This window comes from Cydia pomonella, chromosome 28, assembly GCF_033807575.1.
Source record: "Cydia pomonella isolate Wapato2018A chromosome 28, ilCydPomo1, whole genome shotgun sequence".
In the NCBI taxonomy this organism is placed as follows: Eukaryota; Metazoa; Arthropoda; class Insecta; order Lepidoptera; family Tortricidae; genus Cydia; species Cydia pomonella.
The window spans coordinates 2,536,503-2,549,334 of record NC_084730.1 but is presented as its reverse complement, the minus strand read 5'-3'; positions in this window follow the sequence as shown (position 1 = coordinate 2,549,334).

Here is a 12,832-nt window from a genome sequence, read left to right as displayed (position 1 = left end):
GAGACTAGGTAGTTAACGACGCCTTTTTCATAAATTCTGATGTTGATATTTTGTATGGTGGAGTCAAATTTTTTTGCGGTTTCGGGGTTGGACTCATAATAAAAGTTGCTCATGACCTCTATATTCACCCCGTAAATGATTGCAGCAGGTGACTAAATAAAAACTACAACACAATACAAATCCTCTTAAAAACTGTATTACTTCGCGTTTTATTAAAGAAAGTAATTAAATCTTCAGATTTAAGATTATTGCCGTGCCCTGCCAGAGCCCATGTGAAACAAGCTATTATGTAAAAAATAAATAAATAAATATTATAGAACATTATTACACAAATTGACTAAGTCCCACAGTAAGCTCTGTGGGACTCTGTGGGACCACAGTAAGGCTTGTGTTGTGGGTACTTAGACAACGTAAATATAATGTTTATAGACACTTAATACATATACCTAAAACACCCATGACTCAGGAACAAATATCCGTGCTCATCACACATATAACTGTTCTTACCAGGATTTGAACCCGGGACCATCGGCTTCATAGGCAGGGTCACTATCCACTAGGCCAGACAGGTCGTCAAAACAGTACACATGTTAGTAGTATGACCAGCCTATATATTAGTTGTATTTAGATTGTAAGGCAATATAGGGAGCGTGCATGAACTGTAGGAGGCAGCACAGGAGCCGTCAGATATTTAGCGAGAGGTAAATGTGATGTTTATTGTTCCGATGTAGCCTACAAGATGGCAGAACCTACTACGCACAAAAAAAACACGTGACGTGTAAATGTACATGTTTATGGTTCCGATTCAGGCCACAAGATGGCAGACCCTCAAACGCGCACGGTCCTTATAATAATTTTTCCACATTAATTGTCTACTATAGCGTTGACAATGTCTTAAAAATATATTCCTTATGAGCAATACCAGTAATATTTACCTAATTTCAGTAATTTTAACCTATTAAAAAAAAACCTTTTTTAATACAGTTGCTCAAAAAGTGCTACTTTACGTAGCTATTTAGCGTGCGTAAAGTTGGATTTCGCGAATTAGTGCTTTTTACTTTTCCACTTGTTCCAATTCATGACTACTTCTTGATGAGTGTTAATGTTAGTTTCCTTTAAAAGGCGTAATCAACATAAAAATCTACTGTTCATGTAAAAATAATAAATATAAGCATATTTTATATTTTATTGCTTACCTCTTCATCATAATAGCACGTTTATTCTTTAATATTGAAAAACCGTTCTTAATAAGCTGTCTGAATGGAACGGAATAGCTGCCGAAACGCCTGTCAAAGAAGAGGCGTTTTTCTTACTGCAAGAATGTTTTAAGTTTCCAAAGGCAACATTCGATATTCTTTTCATATAAATTGAATATACGATACACAAAATAATCGTAAGTAACGATACTTAGGTCAATAATAGTATAATATTTTATATTTACCATTGTTTCTGTCTAATAGAACATGCATAAAAAAGTACTTGTTGTTTTTTTATTTTTTCGCAACTTTATTAAAAAACGTCATTCGATACACGTGCGGAAATGTCATTCTTACTTTCCGCACTAGCATCGAAATGTACTATTTCCTACTATTTCTGTTGATATATTTTTGGAAGGCTCGATAGGTATATTTGACACGTATGTAATGTAAGTGACGAATCATCGCGGTATGGTAATATTGGTAGTAATCGATTCATCGACCGGCATATATCGGTTACTGTGCCATACAGTCTCTACAAGACAACGAAATCTGTGGAGTAGGGAAAGAAAAAATAACTTTTTTAATACAGTTGCTCAAAAAGTGCTACTTACGTAGCTGTTTAGCGTGCGGAAAGTTAGTTTTCGCGAACTAGTGCTTTTCAGTTTTCCAATTTTTTTTAAATTTATACTTGTTCCAATTCATGACTACTTATTAATGAGTGTTAATGTTAGTTTCCTTTAAAAGTCGTAATCAACATAAAAACCTACTGTTAATATAAGAATAATAAAAATTAACATATTTCATATTTTATTACTTACCTCTTCATCATTATAACACGTTTATTTTTTAATATTGAATATTGAAAACCGTTCTTAATAAGTTGTCTGAATGGAACGGAATAGCTGCCGAAACGCCTGTCAAAGAAGAAGCGTTTTTTCTTACTGCAAGCATGTTTTAAGTTTCCAAAGGCAAAATTCGATATTGTTTTTATACAATTTAAATGTATGATACACAGATAATTGTAAATAACGATACTTAGGTAATAAAATAGTACAATGATTTATATTTACAATTGTTTCTGTCTTATACCGGGTGTTTCCTGTAACACGAGCAAATAATTAAACCATATATTGTATGTACTCCTAACACGACATCACTTTTGAATAACTACTTTTAAAAATTATGAAATCTTTAGATTTTAACTTTTTCATGCAAATTTAATATTATTTTCAATGTATGCTGACATCAGTGTGTATGACGTTGCTTGTCACGCTTTAAAGATAACAAAATTCGCAATACATTGCGTCTTAGAATAAAGTAAACATCAATGTGTAATAAAAATCAAAACAAGTTATTTTTCAAAGCTGTTGAACAAATGTTGGTCAGTTTGAGGAGTACAGCCTACAGTTTAATTTATTGCTCGTGTTACAGGAAACACCCGATAGAATATGTATAAAAAAATACTTGTTGCTTTTCTTATTTTTTCGCAACTGTTTTAAAAAATGTCGTTCGACACACGTGCGGAAATGCACTAGCATCGAAATGTACTATTTTCTACTAGGCATCTAAAATACAACTTTTTTAAACTATAAAAACTAAATAACTAATAAAAATTGGTAAGTATCCCAGTAGAAAAAATGTAGTACAAAAGACATAATCGCGCGTTGAATGAACATGCTCATGAAATAGTTGTTCGTTTATGTCTTTTCTATCGAAACGTGGAGGCACGTGATTGGTAAAATTCTTTATACTTGACTACATCGTATCGAAATGAATATTATAGTTGAGTTGGGAGCTCATACATGAAAAATTCACAATTATAGTTTGATATGCGAAATTTTAATTCAACCATTACAGTCGACGTGTAAAAAAAAAGTTGTCTCTATGGTTTTTGTACTGTAAATCTACATTATAATCGTCTCCGCAGCATTGTTACAGCAATTCGTGGGTGGTTCTCAGTACATGTGACTTATAGTATCGAGAGATAACGGCAAAAACATACTCCTTTCTACTACAAAAAAACTGTAAATAAAGTTGTTTACTCGGCACAAAACACACTGAATGGATCTAAAATTTATCGATGCATAATTTTGAATATAGTAAATGAACAAAAAAAACCGGACTAGTGCGAGTCCGAGGGTTCCGTACTTTTTAAATTTCAACTGTCTAGCTATCACAGTTCATGAGATACAGCCTGGTGACAGACGGACAGACAGACGGACGGATAACGGAGTATTAGTAATAGTGTTCCGTTTTATCATTTGGGTACGGAACCCTAAAAAGAACAATGATTATATTCATCAAGTGCATCGTTTATGTATGTACATATGTTAGTTTACTTTAAGAACTTCTTAAATGCAATTCTATTTTAAGTTATACGCTAAGTTACACTTTTATAGGCCGATAATAGGGCATTTAAGAGGAAAGGGGACGGCCGCTGCTCAATACAAAGGTAGTCCCCATTTTCCTCTCTGCATATTGAATTGACATTATAGAACATATATTTACATAATTTGATTTATATTAACCAAGCTATGCCCTTACGTTTGACTTTTTTTAGATTTTTTGATTAATGTAATAATTAGAAGCGAAAAACAGATTTCATACAAATTTTTAAATGCTCGTAACTCTTAGAATAATTAAAAATTCGAAAAATGAAACAAATGTAGAGGCATAGCTGTGGTCGGGGTCTCTATTTCCCACAAAGTTATAAATCATAATGTATTGTTTGTCCGCATTTTCGTTAGCCATATTATAATTTAGTTTTTCTCAGAAACGCGTAACATTTCAGGATTGCCGTAAAACAAACCTATAGTAAAAAAAAATTAAGGTTGCAATAGCGGTCATTGACTTGACCTTTATCCCGAAATCGTAATTTTCTAGCGATAAATAATCTATCTATACAAAACTGTCGCAAAAATGTCATCCCTTGTGTTTCATAGTACAGGGAGCAGAAATCGCAAACCTAAAATAATAGAGTTGTGATTTTATTAGTACTCTTTCATAGAACAGAAAAAGGAATTAAGGTAAGTATTTGAAAAATATTTATATTTTTTATTGTTTAGCTATCGAACATAAGAAAGTAAAACGTAACCATACTCTATATGTTTAGGTATTCAAATAAAAGTAAACAAACAATTTTTACATTTCCGTGTAGGTATAGGCAGTTATAACATTTATTGGTTAACACTTTCGCGACTAGACAAAAAAGTGAGACATACTCCAAGGACCACTAGCACCCACTAGTTAGGTTCCGAAGTACCTATACCGATACAGACAGAGAAAAATAAGCTGGTAGTCTTCAATATATAAATAAGTATCACAACTAAAAGCGTATAACACCACCACGTACCACGAACAATTATCGAATGGTTCTAATTGCATTTTGGTTTACCTGTCGGGGGAGTTTTCAAAAACACCACGTCTAATGGGAAGATAAGACGTTACTTGTGCATGAACATACTAATTACAATAACTTGTCAATGCTACATTGTACGTTTGTACTAAGTAGTAAAAGATAATCCCTGTAGATGCAGTGCCGGCCCGCTTTCTAAATGCATATATTGTTATTCATATTTCAATCTCCGTTACAAGCGTAACGTAACACAACAAATAACGTAAACAAAACAAATAACAACGAACAACTTATTAACAAACTAAACAAACAACAAAAATCCGCAGTAATATTCAGAAAGTCGACTGAACGCAAGCGAGCCCGAATAAGGAATGACAAAATGGCGGACCGACGCCACCGACGGGACCGAGTGTGCCCCACCCCTGACTCTCGACACTCATAAAATGTAAGGCTGTGGTATCGCCGGCCGCGGATAGCTGAGTAGTTAGCGGGTACTGCCGGCGGTGTTAGTGCTCAGTTGATGTTTTTATTATTAAAAATTACTTCATCTCCATGTAGAAATAAACAAACAGACTTAAACGTATTTAAGATTTATTTTTGGATGTAAAAATGACATATTATCATTAAATTAACACTTGCAATGACACCCGTACGCACCTAATGAGCTCTTGGCTCCATCCTACCCTGTATTATGATACACAAGCGATGAATTTTTTGCGACAGTTTTGTATAGATAGATGATTTATCGCTAGAAAATTACGATTTCGGGTTAGGGGTCAAGTCAATGACCGCTATTGCAACCTTAAAATTTTTTTACTATAACCTAACCTATCTATAGACTAACCGAAGGAAATTCCTAAAAAGCTAACGGTTTCAGAGTTATGACTAATGATACTATGACTATCATTACATTATGACTTTCGATAATTATGCGAAAGAAAGGGATCCGCTGTGGTCGATCGATATACAACAAATTGTGTCAAAATATTTTCAATAATGTTAATATTCAGAGAGGAAAATGAGGACTACGTTTGTATGAAAAGGGGAATTCGCCTTAAAACGATTTCGTCCTTTACTTTTGTCTTAAAACATATATAGAGGGGTAGAAAAAGGTAGAGTTCACGAGAAATAGAGCCCCAGAAATAGTGTACTGTAAATTGTGCTCGCTTTGCACCAAAATGCTCCAAAATTCGAAATTAAATTTGTTTTAAAATTATTAAATTTTGGTTGGGAGACAGACTAAGTACCATTTGGTACCATTTGGCGTTGAACATCTTTTTTTTTTATACTACGTCGGTGGCAAACAAGCATACGGCCGCCTGATGGTAAGCAGTCTCCGTAGCCTATGTACGCCTGCAACTCCAGAGGAGTTACATGCGCGTTGCCGACCCTAAATCCGCCCCCGTCACCGGCAGGAACACAACACTATGAGTAGGGTCTAGTGTTATTTGGCTGCGGTTTCTGTAAGGTGGAGGTACTTCCCCAGTTGGGCTCTGCTCTAGATCTGGAATGACATCCGCTGTGCTGTTCCCTACCACACAAAGCGCGATGACATTCCCAATGCCCATACCTCTCTTTTGGACGTAGTTTAAGGACGGGATCCACGGGATCCCAGCGCGCACAAGTTTTTTGCAGAAATCGCCAAGCGCCGGACGGGGAGGGTTCTAGTTGCTGCTGTCAGGAGCAGTTCCACTCTCAATGAATGCTGTCGCTTGTCGCGTTGGGTGTCCGCGGGCCGGATTGGAACGCCCCGCGGGCCGGATTTGGCCACGAGCCGGGGTTGGAGACCCCTGATCTATACTATCCTGTTGTAACACTTGAGGTTTTGATATACTTTTCATATATCTTATACCTTTAAACGAGCAATTCTTGTATATATATAAATATATATATTTATGTGATCTCGAAAACGGCTCTAACGATTTCGCTGAAATTTGGTATATGGGGGTTTTTGGGGGTATACAATCTATCTAGATTAGTCTTATGTTTGAGAAAACGCGTGTTTTCGAGTTTTCATGCGTTTTTCTTTCGACGCAGAATATGATCGCTAATTTCGTGTTGCCGGCCACTGTCCGTCTGGTCCAGCGGGTTAAGACGCGGACTGCTAAACGAGTGTTACGGGTTCGAATCTCGCCCGGTGACTAACTTTTGTTTTTTTTTATATGTTCAAGTTTATATATAATTTTTTAATTTTTATTGTTTTAGACAAGTTTAATTTAGTAAAAAAATGTAGTTAAGATAAACCACCACCCTACCTATAATACCCTACCCTACCCAAACCCACCCTACCTATAATGTACCTATAGACCACCATATTACAATAAATAGCTATAACCGAGCAAAGCTCGGTCGCCCAGGTGCTGTAATATAAACTGTTACCCAGTCGGGAACAAAATAGGCACATTTTACGGTGGTCTAATACAAGTGATGATGTCAGTCATCATCAAATATCGTCATTATTTCATTAATCTGTTCCAACATCTTTATTACCGTTGGCCAAGTAGATAGATCAATCATTGATGACTTTAACATGATCATCGCGCTTATGTAAATAGATTATCATTTCGAAATGACAAATGATGTTGACTTACTGACACGTGTTGGTTTATAACCTAGTTTTGGGCGAATATTTGTGCTTGAAAGCCAGTTTGAACTGACATTTTGATGTAATTTTACTATCATTCGCCAGTGTCGCCAGCTCACGCCAATCAAATCAATCAAATAACGCTTCATAAGTATCTAACATTCTGTAACAGCGTAACAAAAAGTCATGTCTTTAATATAGAACAACGAAGACTGTAAAAGATATGTTTTTGAACGCGAATTTTTTAAAGTTATTTACATTTGGAAAAGTTATACGGAATATCAGATACTTTTGGCGCGTTGTTTCAACCGCTACTTTTGATGCTGATTGTACGAACACGTATGAACGAAATACATGCAGGAATGATTACAAAACTAAATGACACCATTTTAATATCGGAATGTAAATTCGAACTAGCCTTTTAATTTGATCAATACCGAGTAGCTAGGGTACAGGTTAGCAGATGGTAATTGGATTATACTATGAACAACTATGTATCAAAGATTTCTTTAAAAAAAATCGATCTTGAACGCCGAAATTGAAGAACTCACAGCCGAACCGAACATAATGGGCTTAATTGTTAACTGTAAAAGGTTTGCATAGATCATCATACCCTGCCCCTATCTGTAGTTGTGTTATATGAGATTTGGATTAATCCAGGCCATATAATAAAATAAATAAAAAATTGACACAATTATAGGGATTGACAGAGCAAGCTATGCTGTCGCCATCTGTAAAATATTTCGACCGGCCAATCCTATTGGTGAGACCAAATGGGCATCGTCTCGCTCGGCTCGTATCGGGAAAAAATGATTATTTTATCACTGTATCACTATAGCGCTAGAATAGCTAAGAGCCTAGGCGTTATTGACGGAGTGAAGTGCAATGTCTATGATTAGATTTTTTCTGAAAAAGAAACAAGAATTGGTACTTACAATAATGAAAAGAAAAACCGCTTACTTTGGGCATGTATACAGACATAGCAAATATAATATTATTAAGGGGATAATAGAGGGAAAAATCGAAGGGAAAAGAGGCAGAGGGAAAAGAAAAACTACATGGATGGATAACCTTAGGAGTTGGACGGGAATGGACGCTGCCACGCTGGGCAGAAAGACTGCAAATAGAGAAGAGTTCCGGACTGTGGTAGCCGACATCCGTAGAGGATATGGTACCTGAAGAAGAAGAGATTTTTTCTCAAGTATTCTAGGTATTGTAGCGCCAGAGTTGGGCGTAATCAATTACTTTTGGATTTAAATTACACATTACATTACAGTAATTATGATTCCTTAGTAATCGATTCCTCTGGTAATCTAAATTACTGTAATCAATCCCGCCGATTACTTGCGTAATTGATTCCTTCGGAATTGAATATATCTAACTACAAGTGTAATCGTGATTCCTCGGTAATCAATTACTCGAGTAATCTGATTACGTAATATTATCCAGACTAAATTACAATTACTTAATGTCAAAATAATTTCCTTCGTTCTTATCCCAGAAGACAAATACATTTTATGTGTGAAACTGTATAATTACTGTAAAATAATGATTATTTAAGAATCCAAGATGGCGGCCGTGCAGTATGCCATAAAAGTCGTCATGGATGTCGTTTTATAGGTTTTAGGGAATTCAGATTTCGAAAATTTTCAAATGGGCATAATTTTCGAAATCTCCACTCCCTAAAACCTACTAGTACTAGTACTAGACATAGTGCATGGCCGCCATGTTGGGTCATCATTTTTGAAATCTGCACACCGGATACAAATAAGATGCATCTTTATAGTAAATCGAAATGTACTTTTACGTCGGTACTCAGACATATAGCTTTATTTATAACAAAGTATATTTTGAAGTAATCTGAAAGGAATCAAGTAATCCATAACTGTAATAAGGAATCGACACTGATTCCCAATTACTAGTAATTGTAATATTCCAACAGATGATTCCTGATTCCTCAAACGTAATTGTACTTAGTAATCAGCTAGTCAGATTACAAAGTAATCTGGGAATCGGTAATCAGATTCCAAAAGCAATTTCGAGTAATCATGGAATCAGGAATCAAGTACGAAATGCCCATCTCTGTGTAGCGCCACCTATTTATGGTTTTTTGTCGGACCCTTTTTGGTATATGGAGATTTTGTTCCTTGCCTCTACCTTCCATAGCTCGAATACTTACGAATCTTCCCATAGACAATTTGTTGCAACAGATAGTGATCGAGTGGTGACACCCTAACACCTATTGTTCGACGAAAATAAACACGTGTAGAATACACCTACGCAAACCGTACTACCATTGACCGATGTCACATAAGACATTTCAATATGGCCGCCTGGCCTATTGCAACGTATACTTTCTAGGACAAGGGTTCTGTATATGTATATGACAAAAAAATACAAGCTTTTATTTAGTTTCACCTGACCCGTTGCGTGTTCTGTAATCAAAAGGCCTACCGCGAACCACGTTCGACGTGTTGCCTCCCTGTCACGCTTACGTACGAATTTACAAGTGCGACAGAGAGGCAACACGTCGAACGTGGTTCGCGGTAAGCCCTCTGAAGGCCTACCGCGAACCACGTTCGACGTGTTGCCTCCCTGTCACGCTTACGTACGAATTTACAAGTGCGACAGAGAGGCAACACGTCGAACGTGGTTCGCGGTAAGCCCTCTGAAGGCCTACCGCGAACCACGTTCGACGTGTTGCACTTACGTACGAATTTACAAGTGCAATAGAGAGGCAACACGTCGAACGTGGTTCGCGGTAGGCCCTCTGTAATCAAGGGCCTACCGTGAACCACGTTCGACGTGTTGCCTCCCTGTCACGCTTACGTACGAATTTACAAGTGCGTCGAACGTGGTTCGCGGTAGGCCTTCAGAGGACTTACCGCGAACCACGTTCGACGTGTTGCCTCTCTGTCGCACTTGTAAATTCGTACGTAAGCATGACAGGGAGGCAACACGTCGAACGTGGTTCGCGATAGGCCTTCCGATCTGGCAAGTTAAAAGAAAAGGGGGCGACCGCTTCTCCATTCAAACGTAGTGCCCAATTTCCTCTCTGGATGTTGACCAGAGATGGGCATTTCGTACTTGATTCCTGATTCCATGATTACTCGAAATTGCTTTTGGAATCTGATTACCGATTCCCAGATTACTTTGTAATCTGACTAGCTGATTACTAAGTACAATTACGTTTGAGGAATCAGGAATCATCTGTTGGAATATTACAATTACTAGTAATTGGGAATCAGTGTCGATTCCTTATTACAGTTATGGATTACTTGATTCCTTTCAGATTACTTCAAAATATACTTTGTTATAAATAAAGCTATATGTCTGAGTACCGACGTAAAAGTACATTTCGATTTACTATAAAGATGCATCTTATTTGTATCCGGTGTGCAGATTTCAAAAATGATGACCCAACATGGCGGCCATGCACTATGTCTAGTACTAGTACTAGTAGGTTTTAGGGAGTGGAGATTTCGAAAATTATGCCCATTTGAAAATTTTCGAAATCTGAATTCCCTAAAACCTATAAAACGACATCCATGACGACTTTTATGGCATACTGCACGGCCGCCATCTTGGATTCTTAAATAATCATTATTTTACAGTAATTATACAGTTTCACACATAAAATGTATTTGTCTTCTGGGATAAGAACGAAGGAAATTATTTTGACATTAAGTAATTGTAATTTAGTCTGGATAATATTACGTAATCAGATTACTCGAGTAATTGATTACCGAGGAATCACGATTACACTTGTAGTTAGATATATTCAATTCCGAAGGAATCAATTACGCAAGTAATCGGCGGGATTGATTACAGTAATTTAGATTACCAGAGGAATCGATTACTAAGGAATCATAATTACTGTAATGTAATGTGTAATTTAAATCCAAAAGTAATTGATTACGCCCAACTCTGATGTTGACATTATGGAAAATATTTTTATATAATTTGTTGTATATTAACCTTAGCTATGCCCCTACGTTTGATTTTTTTCTATTTTTCTCTTATAGTAAAAATTAGGAGTGAAAAACAGTTTTCTTACAAATTTTTAAATGCTCCTGACTCTTATAATAATTACTAATTTGAAAAAAAAACAAACGTAAGAGTACAGCTGTGGTTGATATATGACAAATGGCAAATACATATGAATTTATTAGTGTAATCGTAAAGATTCAAAGATTCAAAGAATTTATTTGCGCAGAATACACGTATATACATGCAGATCATATTGGTACAAAAAAAAAAACAAAGTTCCAGTGTATTCAGTCTGCGTGCAGACATGCAAAGGTTATAGATTATAGAGGAGCACATTCTAACATCAAATCATAAATCAATACAAACATGATTAAAGAATAATATAATAATTAGTAAAAAATATGAAAATGTCAATGAAAAATAATTGCAAAGTCAGTTATTCAAATAATCCTTAATACTATAAAAGCATCTGTCCAAAAGCCAGCTAGTCAACTTACGCTTGAATATGTTGCCTCTGAGTATCTTTAAGTCATCAGGTAGTCTATTATAAATTAATATACACATGTTATATACATTTTTTTCATAAATCATTTTACGTCCACGTGGTTTAAAAAGTAGATTTACAAATTTCTGCCTTTTCTGCCTATGCATAACATCACTACGTTTAGAAAAATGTGCACGGTGGTTATTAACAATTAAAGATATTTCTCTTATGTATAAGCAGGGTAAGGGAAGAATATGCAGCTTTTCAAATAAGGGAACACAAGGTTCATCAGGACTAGCATGACAAATAGCCCTTACACATTTATTCTGTATTTTAAAAACTCTCTCTACATTGACAGACCTACCCCACAGAATTAGCCCGTAGTGAAGAACAGAGGACACGTATCCATGATAAGCCGTCAGAGCAGCCCCTAATGAGACCGTGTCCCTGAGTCTTCGGAGAGCAAACACAAATCTGTTTAGCCGGTTGCAAATTTGTTCGACATGATCTTTCCAGTGCAGATGCTTATCTATGGTAAATCCTAGAAACTTGACAGTGGATACTTCATCTACTTTATCATTGTTGTACTGAGCTGTAACAGGTAAACTATTTAAATTATAAGAAGTAATTTGCATAAATTTAGTTTTGCTTATATTAATTTTTAAATCGTTCATATCCATCCAATTTATAATGTCAGTTAAAGAATTATTTACATCTTGATTAAATGTCAACCTATTATCACATTTCACCAATATTGTCGTATCATCTGCAAACATTATTACCTTGTTAGGAGTTGCATTTGGTAAGTCATTAATATAGACAATAAAGAGAAGTGGGCCCAAAATGCTTCCCTGAGGGACACCGCGGAGGTTGAGTTTGTACTGAGATTTAAATACTTTCCTGATCATTACATTATTTGATTCAGTAAATCTACTGATCTCTGTACATTGAATCCTATCTGTCAAATAACTCTTGATCCAGTCGAGCGCTCTGCCTCTGATACCGTAATGTTCAAGCTTATTGAGAAGTGTCGAATGATTAACAAAATCGAATGCTTTTGTCATATCTAGGAAAAGCGACGCTACTGGAACATCATTATTTAAGTTTTCTGTAATGTATCTTACTAACTCGAAACAAGCATCTGTTGTAAACTTGTTTTCCCGAAAGCCAAACTGTTCCGGGCAGAGTATGTCAAACGTTGCTAAAAAATTTTTAAGTCG